The sequence below is a fragment of the Mirounga leonina genome, unplaced genomic scaffold (assembly GCF_011800145.1).
Source record: "Mirounga leonina isolate KUSES-001 unplaced genomic scaffold, KU_Mleo_1.0 Mir_174, whole genome shotgun sequence".
In the NCBI taxonomy this organism is placed as follows: Eukaryota; Metazoa; Chordata; class Mammalia; order Carnivora; family Phocidae; genus Mirounga; species Mirounga leonina.
The window spans coordinates 30329330-30339228 of record NW_023270451.1 but is presented as its reverse complement, the minus strand read 5'-3'; positions in this window follow the sequence as shown (position 1 = coordinate 30339228).

Genomic DNA, 9899 nt, shown 5'->3' with positions numbered 1-9899 from the left:
TTTCTATTTTTCTATTTCTATATTTGTAACCAGTGTTTGGATTTACTCTTTATTTCCATCTTATTTATTTACTTGGCAAACTCTTATATAGCATTTACTTCATGCTAAGAATCGTTTAAGCACTTAACAAATATTGGTTGTTTAAATTCTTTATAATAATCTTATGAGATACTATTATGATCCTCAGTTTATTGGTAGAGAAACAGAGGAACTAGTTATTTTGGATTTATCTTTTAGTATAGCACTTTCTTACTATTTCTATCAAGACCAATGTCTAAATGCTTTACAGGTTTTGAGATATTTCTTCTATTTGTACCTCTCCATACCACTAATTTCACTCCACTCTCTTCAGTGTCTATTTTCATTGCACTTGTTTACTATTTTTTAAACTCAACAATTATAGTATTTAGACACAGAATGATGGCTTTGTGTTTTCCTTAGTGCTTAAGATCACGCATTGTCTGTCCAAGTTTTCCTCTGTCTCCTCCAAAAGGCTTTTGTGTTGGCTGATCTTCTTCTCAGGCTACTGAGCTCCTTAGTTATATTGTTAAATGTCGCTGCTTTTAATGTCATTGTTAGCTTCTGCTAATTGGAAATATCTTTCATGTAATTATCTCTCAAATGATAGAAGGAGATGGATCCTCTATCCCTTTAGCAGCTGCCTCTATCTTCATTGATCCCTAGCCCATCCTAGCTGGAGAAAACATGCCAGGTCCGAATGTTCCTTCTACCATCCTAGTCTCAGGAATAGGGAGTTTCAGCACACAAATTCAGCTCCTACTCAGTCTCTTGAGTTACTGGGAGCCTATACATTTTCATGCAGGGTCAGTATACATCCAAGGTGTAAATTGTGTGTGTGAGAGAGATGGAGGGCTGTCTGGATTTGGTGATCCTCAAGAATTTGAGCACCTAGCTCTTCTAGTACTATATTTAGAACCTTACATTGGAGACCTCTGTATCTTTAGACTTATAAAAGGCAAAAGCCTGGCAACCACCATCCCTACACCAGCAGTTTCTATCATGATCACACATGCCAGGTTGACCAGATCCCTCTAGTTCAAGAGTGGTGAACAATCAAATATGGGAGTATGGGAGATACATTTAGAAAAGGCTACCTTATTTCCAGAATCCTCTTTTTAATAAATCTTAAAAGAGAAGACACAGTTTTTTTTAATATAATAAATTAATAATAAATAAATGAAATCTTTAAGAAATTATAATAATATGAATCCAGAATACAATAATATTAACAAAAACTGGAGCATGGCAAGACAGGTGGGAAGAAGTAGAGTACCAGTCTCCGTCTTTTACATAAGAGGGAATCAATAAATATGGAATCATCCATAATACTGATAATTAAAGAAATACAACATAGAGCATGTTTTTTCAAACATAAACCCTACTAGAATTAGAAAGAAGATGTAGATATTTAAATTTCTATATAAAGTTTCAGAAACACATATCTTTCAGAAAACATTTATCAGTCATTAGCCCTTGGTATGATACTACTACTTAACAGAAGTGTAACAATCATATTGACTCTACCAATAATGGGCAATTACTATGGATTTGACTTCTGCTTCTTTTTTTTTATTGTGTCCCTGCCAATACCGTCATCCCTGGACTTAACTCAATATCACATTAGCACAGAATTTTCACTTAGCATTGGCTATGATGAAGGAACATACTTTACAATAAGAGAAGAGAGAAAATGAAGTAGGAGGATACAGAAAGAGACACAGTAGCAAATTAGGTTTTACATAAGAATATAAACTTCCATCTTTTTAAAGCCAACAAGAGTTTGAGTTACAGCATTGAACCTATAACTTAAAAAAATCAGAGTATACACCTCTGTGGATTTTCATTTAATTAGATTATTTTGTATGGCAATTGTGTACATGGATATAAAGGTTTAAATGCTAAAAGTCAAAAACTGTTATACTACATATGTCAATCATACTGAAGTGCAGTCCAAGAAAAACAGGAAAAACAGCCCTTTTTATAATCTTCTCTGAGGGAGCAACGTAAGGGAGTCATGTGACCTTTACCTTCCTATGCACTTTGAATGAAGAATGAGGACTTGGCAGAAAAGAAGTCAATCTACAGGCAGGCCAGTTATCCGTGATTAGGAATGGAGCAAAAATTTTGAGGACAGTAATTAGCTGAGTTAATCGGAATGCCCATTTCAGAATTAAGGAAAGTACTAGCCCCATAGATAATGTGAAGAGAAGCAAAAATAGGAAAACTGACACATAAGAAGATTATTATGGAGACATGACAGATAAGGGGAAAATTTCCCTTTTATTTAATTCTATAGGTGTTGGAACCCTAAAGTGAAGAGTCATAAAATTCTGAATTCTGAGAATTGCTTTGAATGCAGATGACCATCCACAGGATCCCTCTCTCTTATAGTTCTTATGCTTTGATACATCAGATCACCTTATCTAGTGTTAATAAATTTCCTCCATTATTTGAAGAAAATAAGTCTCTGTTTCTTCCAATTTAAATTAAAACAGAAAAATAAAAAGCAACAAAGCAGCATAAAATTCAAAATTAAAATATGTAACAGAGTAAGGGTAAAACCTATGAAATGTACCAATAAATCTAAATAGATATAACCACTTGAATCAAATGTAAAAGCAATATTTCAGCAAAAATCAAAAATCCGAGCTGAGAATCTTCACATAATAGTAATGACAGTTATTAGCTAAGCTGAAATGTGGACCAAGAGGATATTTTATTTTTTTATTTTTTTTTTTGTTTTTAAAGATTTTATTTATTTATTTGACAGAGAGAGAGATAGAAAACAAGCAGGGGGGACAGCAGGCAGAGGGAGAGGGAGAAGCAGGCTCCCCAGGAAGCAGGGAGCCTGATGCCAGGCTAGATCCCAGGACCCCAGGATCATGACCTGAGCTGAAGGCAAACACTTAACTGACTGAGCCACCCAGGCACCATCCCAAGAGGATATTTTAAAATTCATCTTCCAATAATGCAGTGTAGCCATATCTGCATTGAGAGACAGATAGTAGTAGCCAGAGAATCTGGCATGAGGGTGTAATGAATTGGCAATACCTTTTCTTTCTTTTCTTTCTCTTCTTTCTTTTCTTTCTTTCTTTCTCTTTCTTTTAGCAAACTGGACTTTCTAAATGCCTAAGAAGCAGAACAGCACAGGAGAAGGTTATGCAAAACAGTAACTACTGCTTCATATCACAAAGCAGACTTCCTGTGCACAGTGTTGCTAGGTACACTAAACAGTAATTAGTTCTTTTTGAGCACTGCTCACACATATAGAAAGTCATCATCATGAGAATATTCTTAAAACACACAAAGAAGAAGTAATGGTAAGTTTTAATTCAAAGAAAAATGAAACGTTTCTCAATTACTGCTGATCAAATTCCAAAACTCATTTCACATTTTTCTTTCCTCTCTCTCCCATCTCTCTCTCTTTGTGTGGAGTCAGTAAATAAAGGATTAACATGAGAAAACCTTTTCAAATAACCCATTATTTAGTTTTGACTCTTGCTAGGAGAGAGGGGAAAAGGGAGAAAGAGGGAAAGTGGCAAAGTAGGAGAGGGAGAACGCCTGAATACCTCCACAGGATGGATGAAATACTCAAGAGAATTCCGGGCCTTCTGCATCCTGAAAGGACCAAGGAAGGGCCTAGTAGTCTCTAAAGTTACGGACTGTCACACCTTTGATCAGTTTCAGGGTTTTTGCATGAAATGCCACTTTCACATTTGATTTGGAAAAGAATATTGAACTCTGTGTAAATATGAAACCTTTGAGACTGTACCATCTGGAGCTAATATTTGAAGTGATTTACACATAAGACAGAAAAAGAGAATCCACATGAAATTATGTTTTAAAATTTTTTAACGGATTAACAAAATGTGTTTACTGACTCCAAATTGTACCCAGGTTGTTAATTAAAATATATTCCTTTAGGGGTGCCTGGGTGGCTCAGTCATTAAGGGTCTGCCTTTGGCTCAGGTCATGATCCCGGAGTCCTGAGATCAAGCCCCTCATCGGGGTCCCTGCTCCACGGGAAGCCTGCTTCTCCCTCTCCTACTCCCCCTGCTTGTGTTCCCTCTCTTGCTGTGTCTCTCTCTGTCAAATAAATAAAAAATCTTTAAAAAAAATACAATATATTCCTTTAGGGGCGCCTGGGTGACTCAGTTGGTTAAGCATCCAACTCTTGATTTTGGCTCAGGTCATGATCTCAAGGTCGTGAGATCAAGCCCTGTGTTGGCTCCATGCTCAGCTCAGAGTCTGCTTAAGATTCTTTCTCTCCCTCTTGCTCAGCTCCTCCCCTGGCTCTCTCACTCTCTCTTTCTCTCAAATAAACAAAAATATCTTTAAAAATAAATGAATAAATAGAATATATTCCTTACATTCTTAGTTGTTGCAATGATTATTAAACAAAAGTAACTCAGAATTTCAAGTATGGGATATCACTTGACTTTTGCTTTTTGGCATTAATGATCATTTGACTATTTTCTACTCTAAGTTTTCTCTCTCCCCATTCTATATATGTCTTCTACTAAATGACATACATGTGCTAGGATTTGGGAAGCCAGTAGTAAGTGTTTCTAGACAATGGTCTGTACCTTTTGGGGATAAGAAATTAGCTAATAAAATAGTTATTAACCAACTATTCCCCCATTTATATAAAACATATGCTCAGAAACAGTGGTACATAGTGCTATAATAACAAATGTTAGAGGAAATTGACTTACTGAGAAGTCACCAGAGACTTTCCAAAATTGGTGATTATTATGCTAAAATTACTGTCTAGATCTTATTATTCCTATATCTTTCCACAGAAAGTGTATCAGAGCCAGGTCAAGTCTTATACCAGATGTTGCCACTGTTGTTATAAAACACTAAAACCATATGAATGAAGATATGTCAGCTGTATCCGGAGCCATGGGTCAGCTTCAAAGTGTGGGACTTTCCCATTGCTTATTTTTATAAGAAGAATTTCAATAAAGACTAATTACTGATGTCATATTTGTTCATCAGAATTATATGATGATTGAGTGAACAGGACCATTTTAGTGATTTGGAAAATTCTGTATGCTGTTCTGACAGTTCACTCTTATTCTTCATGTGGAAACTTACAGAAGAAGAATGCTATGTGATTTCCCAATCCAGGAAGTATTTAAGTTACTGATGAATCACTTTAATTTTTCCACTTGATTCCTACTAAATCATGGGAGTTCAGACATAGAAGATCCTGTTTAGTGTATAAACTGCATGGCTGCCCTGTTCCCCAACATCCCTTACACACATGCATAAGCAAATATACACATAAGGTCTTGTCTTTTGCCCCAGTATGTGCCCAGATACATCAAGGCAATTTAAAGGAGTTTCCAGCTGGATTTCCAGAACTCTAGTATACTTCCAGGTAGTCGAGAGGCTCAAAAAAACATAAGGAACTCCATTTTTGTTTAATCTCTTTTCTGCCTTCTCCCATATTTGTTTATTCATAAGGTTGGTGCCCTATGTTGTTTGAGTGCTCTTCCAGGGGTGATTGGAGCCTTATATTCTTTCCTTCTGTTGCTGATAGAAAGGTAGTTTTTCTGACTCACAATAACAATCAAGAGTTCCTAGGATCCCCCTAATTGAATCAAGTCAGATGCCAATGACTCTCCTGGGGGATGGACATGTTGATTGGTTTCAGGTATCAAGCCCACCTCCAGAAATGTAGTGGCTGCTTGATGAAGATGAAGACTTGAAGGGAAATGTGGGTGCTGTTAGAAAAATAAAAGGGTAGAACGGATTGCAGAGGGAGGCATCTACAACATCCATCTTACCACAGAAATGGGCTTCCGTCAGGATCAAAGAAAGGGAAATACTCAAATAGTTTATCATGAAATTTTCTTCTAGCAAATTCCTAGGATACCTAACTTTCCCACACAATGGGGAACCCAAATTGACAGTTACATCTACTGCCAATATATATATATTGATATATATATTAAACCCTTGTCTGCCAATGCCTTGTAGTACTCAATGCCAGGTATGTTCACTTTTAACATTTTACATTCATAGATTTTAAATTATTTGCTTGTTAATTACTGGATCAACAATGCCATCACATACTCAAAACATCCAATTAGAGAGTCACTGGCAATTTTGAATGGGGAAATGTCCAGCCAGTTTTTCAGTAGCTATAAAATGGGATTTATAAAATACCCAAAGTTATTATTTTGGGGGAATTGAAGAATGCATTCTTCACTTCGCAGACAGGTATCTGTCCATTACAGTGTTGCATTTGCAAAGAATAGATCTGTGAATGGCTGTGCAATATAACAAAGTAGAAATTCCAAGGAAGTACAGGATAGCTTACAAGTCATGCCTTGACTATACCTAACAGAATTCTTATGGCAAAAGTATCATTTTGGTTAAGACTAGTAAACCTTAAAATGCAATATATGTTAGGAAAAAAAAAAAAGAAGAAGAAGAAGAAGAAGAAGGTAGCGGGAGGGGAAGAATGAAGCGGGGGAAATCGGAGGGGTAGACGAACCATGAGAGACGATGGACTCTGCAAAACAAACAGGGTTCTAGAGGGGAGGGGGGTGGGAGGATGGGTTAGCCTGGTGGTGGGTATTGAGGAGGGCACATTCTGCATGGAGCACTGAGTGTTGTGCACAAACAATGAATCATGGAACGCTTCATCTAAAACTAATGATGTAATGTATGGGGATTAACATAAGAATAAAAAATAAATAAAAGAAAAAAAAATACCAGCACTGACAATAACACCTACTGGTTATGAATGAATAAAAATGATATTTAAATAAAAAAATAAAAAAAAGACTAGTAAACCTTGTTTCTAGGGAAAAGGAGTTAAATTTATCTTCTATAAATGGCATATGAGAATGCAGGAAAATTATCACCCATAATCCCAGATGGAGCAGAAATCTTAAATAGCCATCTCTCCTATAAAAAATGAACAAGTAGACACCATCAAACTATGTAACTGAGTTGACTGATGCTCAAAGCGGTAAAGCAACTTGGTGGATATCTTGTGGATTATAAATGACAGATGGTGTACAACAGAACAAGGACGAGAACTCAGGATGAAGCTGACTTTGGGAGAGAGCAGACCAAAGAGTGAGAAAGAAACTGAGCTAGTTCAACCTGGCTCAAAACTCCATGCTCATGTTAACACATCATGCACATAAATGTTTTGCTCATTTATCAGTTAGCTCAACAAAATAGGGCTTTTAAAAAATGTGTCTACAATTGTATCCTCTAGAGGTAATCAGCAGCATATTAACCTTAACCATAATGACACATTATCACTATTTTGTTTCAGTTGGCTAATTTGCAAAACAATAGTGAAGATCCTACCCAACATGTAAGAATTTATTCCTCAGTTATTGGCACTGAATAAATACAGTGACCCTCAGTGGAAATATCAGGTACTTGGGAAGGAACTGCAGTATGACGAGAAAGAAGTTAGAGAATTATAGATCTCATGAAGAAATCAGGGTTAAAAACAACATGGATCAACCCTTAGGCATAAACTGATAGCAATCAGAACCAGACTTGGAGCTTAGGTTAAGGTCAGTTTGATTTCCTCCAATGTGTTTTCTACTTTGCTAAATATAAGAGGGAATGAGTTATATATTGAGAGGTTTGGCTCATGAACATAGTTGCTAGTAGGTCTTCTGGTAGCTATAGGGAAACTGATGCTCTATTAGATAGGATATAAATCCTCCAATGATTACTTTATTCATCCAAATAATTAGTTGAAAATTTTCTTTCAAGTTCAACCAAAAAAAAAAAAAGTTATTTAGATTTCCAGATCATATCTTTTAAATTTTTTGTTGTTGTTGGCTCAGAATAAAAGCAAGGCTCTAAAGCCATTGGCTTCAAAAAGCAAAGATCTATCTTGTCTTGTAACTAATTGAAAGCCAACAGTCTTTATGGCATACTTTTCTCCAGACTCAAGGAACTTAAAAAAAAAAAAAAAAATCAACAAAAATAGCAGGCTCAGCCTAAGGCCCAACACCTATTTTGTCTTTAGAGTGCCACTAAAAATGGATCGGGTGGATTTAGTTTCCTTCCCAGTAATTTTCTCTGATTTACTCAGAAGGTATGCACTATTAGGATGGTGACTCTATGTCCTCATGTTCCATTACATACCAGAGAAAAGTTTGGAAATTCATTCAAACATGCTACTTTCAAAGAGGATAGTTACGTACATTGTATTGAGGATAAAGACGAAAAACAGAAGACATACACAGTCATGGAAACTTTGCTGACAACAGAATGAAACATGGAAATCACAGCTAATCAAGACATCTTGAAAGATTCTAGCAGAGCAATAGATATATATATTGGACTATAACATTTTTACATTGCTGGTAGGCCCTTTCTCTACTATTCCCTTGCTTACACTCCTCTAGGCAAACGATTTCCTTGGTGTAACTCTAACATGCAAAATATTCCTGTAGTAAGGACTTTACACTAGCTATTCCTCTGCTTGGAATGCTCTTCCTTCATATATTCACTTTCAACTCTCTTATGTCTTTCAAGTATTTGTTCAAATATTGTTTCAGTGAGGCTGACCCCAATCATCTATTTAATACCGTATCCTGCCTTCTCTTCCTGCCCACTTCCCAGGTATGTTCAAATCCTCTCAAACTGTTTCATCTTTTCTTGATTCCATAGCACTTGTCATCATCTAACTTAATATAATTTATATATTTATTATGTTTACTGTTATTTTCTATCTGTTCCTGCTAGAGTGTAATCTCCATCAGGGCAAATATCTTTAAATGTTCTCTTTGTTGATGGATGCCAAGTGCCTACAACAATGTGGTACACAGAGGGCATTCAATATTTGTGAAAACAATGAAAGATTTCAGTACTATGATAGGAAAGAGTGTAAGCTGTCTGGAAGCAGGAGCATTATTTTACTCAGCGTTACATACCTGGTGCCTATTTTAGTGCCTGAAAAATAGTAGATGCTCAAGTAGTTTGTTGAATTAACAAATAAAGTAATAGGTGAATATGTTTTTTAGCAGAGACACGAATTATGTGTGATCAAAGAGAAAATAAGAAATGATTCACCATATAGACTTGGGAATATGCTATGAAACAGTAAGTATTCGATCTGAGTTTTAAAGTAGCAATATGAGAAACTACTCAAAGAACTTATCATGAATCCTAAGATTCATGAATTCTGAAAATATGAAGAAAAAGGCAATATTGAAGTAAAAGGAAAACTAAAACACCCCATTTAAATCTTCAAAAAAATGTGAAGTATAATGGGACCTCTCTAAGGAAAAATCTTACGGAACATAAAACTAGGTAGACTTAAGACTGCATTTAAAGAGATATATTCCTGAAATATTAAGACTACATTAAAAAGTTTCTTGTATAGAAAAGCAATACTAATTTACTTCTCCACAAAGGTGATATTTCCAATGATTCACGATTTTTCCCCTAAAATTTATAAAGGGTCCACCAAGGCTTTGAGCTTAGTATTAAATAAAAATGTGAAACTGAAATATTGTATATAAAAATCTTAAGTTAAAACACTCACCTTTCGAGGTCTGGATTGCTCCTATACAAAATTCCTAATCCTTCAATTTTGGTATGTAAATTTCCATTAACACTGAAATGTAAAAAAAAAAAAAAAAAGACATAATCAGTGAGAGTTCTGTGTACTTTCTGAGAAACTGAGTCTACGCAGTAACACTTGGTCATCCCCAACCCCAAGAAACCCTGATAATAATATCTACATCCTCTTTTTCAAATGAAATGTTTTGAGATATACACAAGTCACATCAAAAATATTTACCAAATCTCCCCTTTCTTCTCCCCATGCTACTTACTGTCATAGCTGCAAGCCACTGTTATCTATGCCTAGAGGCCTGCAT